The sequence below is a fragment of the Octopus bimaculoides genome, chromosome 2 (genome assembly GCF_001194135.2).
Source record: "Octopus bimaculoides isolate UCB-OBI-ISO-001 chromosome 2, ASM119413v2, whole genome shotgun sequence".
In the NCBI taxonomy this organism is placed as follows: domain Eukaryota; kingdom Metazoa; phylum Mollusca; class Cephalopoda; order Octopoda; family Octopodidae; genus Octopus; species Octopus bimaculoides.
Genome location: NC_068982.1, coordinates 175,104,911 through 175,106,871, shown reverse-complemented (window position 1 = coordinate 175,106,871; position 1,961 = coordinate 175,104,911).

Here is a 1,961-nt window from a genome sequence, read left to right as displayed (position 1 = left end):
TATATATATATATATATATATATATATATATATGCATTTGTGTCTGTGTTTGTGCCCTCGCCATCACTTGACAACCGATATTGGTGTGTTTACATCTCCGTAACTTCGTGGTTCGGCAAAAGTGACCTATAGAATAAGTACCAGGCTAACAAAAATAAGTCCTGGGGTCGATTCGTTTGACTTAAGGCGGTGCTCCAGCATGGCCACAGTCAAAATGACTGAAACAAGTAAAAAAAAATAGAATAAAAGAATATATATATATATATTTATATATATATATATCTTTTCTTTTATCGGATGTTTCAGTCATTAAATTGCTGTCATGCTGGGACACCGCCTTGAAGAATTTTAGTCGTACGAATCGGCACCAGTACGTACTTTCTGTTCCCGAAGCGCTAAATTATGGAGACCTGAACACACCAACACCGGTCGTCATGCGGTGATGGGGAACAAACACACACAGAAACACACACACAGTTGCCCAAGGTGCTACGCAGTGGGACTGAATCCGGACGGAACCACGTGGCTGGAAAACAAAATTCCTTAACATGCAGCCACACCTGCTCAGCTGTGTGTGTGTGTGTGTATAAGGGTGGTGTAAACGGACAGCACAAAATGCGTTATTTGCTTCAATCCATCCAAGGTTTGATTCGTCTCACTTGACCTTGGGGATCGGCATTGTAGGTTCCTGACTTCAACACTATATTAGTTCAAGGTATTGTGTGTGTTCGAAATAAACCAAATACTAAGCCAAGGAATTCTGACTAGATGCTTTGGAGACTGCTTTGGAATCGGCTGATTCTCTGTTTCTGTGTTCATCTCCTACTCGAGCCAATGCTCTGTTCTATCATCAGCCTTGCATTGATGTAATAAGTACCAGTCAGATCCTGTAGTTGAGTAAATTACCCTCACATCTCCCTTTCGTATAAAATTTTGTTTTGTGTGGAGGTACAATGGCCCAGTGGTTAGGGCAGCGGACTCGCGGTCATAGGATCGCGGTTTCGATTCCCAGTCCAGGCGTTGTGAGTATTTATTGAGCGAAAACACCTAAAGCTCCACGAGGCTCCCGTAGGGGATGGTGGTGAACCCTGCTGTACTCTTTCACCACAACTTTCTCTCACTCTTACTTCCTGTTTCTGTCGTGCCTGTAATTCAAAGGGTCAGCCTTGTCACACTCTGTGTCACGCTGAATATCCCCGGGAACTACGTTAAGGGTACACGTGTCTGTGGAGTGCTCAGCCACTTGCACGTTAATTTCACGAGCAGGCTGTTCCGTTGATCGGATCAACTGGAACCCTCGACGTCGTAAGCGACGGAGTGCCAACAAAGTTTTGTGTCTATTCGAAAGTTGTTTTTAAAAGGTTCTATAATCTTTGGAAATGGGTAATTGAGAAGACTTACATTGAAGCCTTTCTTAAGGTGAACTTAGTTAAGCGAGATGCGAACTCAATTTCAACAGGCGAATCGTTTCAGTATCTGGTATTTCACTTGCAGAAATATTTATTTATATTTTAAAATGAAGCGGAGAGAAATGAGAATATTAGACGAGTGTTCCTTCTCAAATACATTAATCACTAATGGCTACAATTATAAATCAACAAAAGATGGAGCCACAGCTTTCGTTTGACCGAGCTCAACGGACTACACTTTATGTTTATTTACAATGTGGTGTTTAACGGACATATTTTGTCAAAGAAAATTAAGATATGCATAAAATGCAATTGATTCAATTAGAAATGGAAGTGAACTAGGTCCCGGCTTTTGAAGATCTTGCTATTTTCTCTGAGACTCATTCTAATCGATATATTATGTATTGATTTTTGAACTCCAAAGTCACAATTTTACAGAAAAGATAAGATCGTGTGACGTTTGCCTTTGTCTTTCGCAAAGAACACTCAGCAACATGTCTTACTGCCGATATATAGAAGACATGCAGATTGTAAGCCTATGCCTTGGTACAC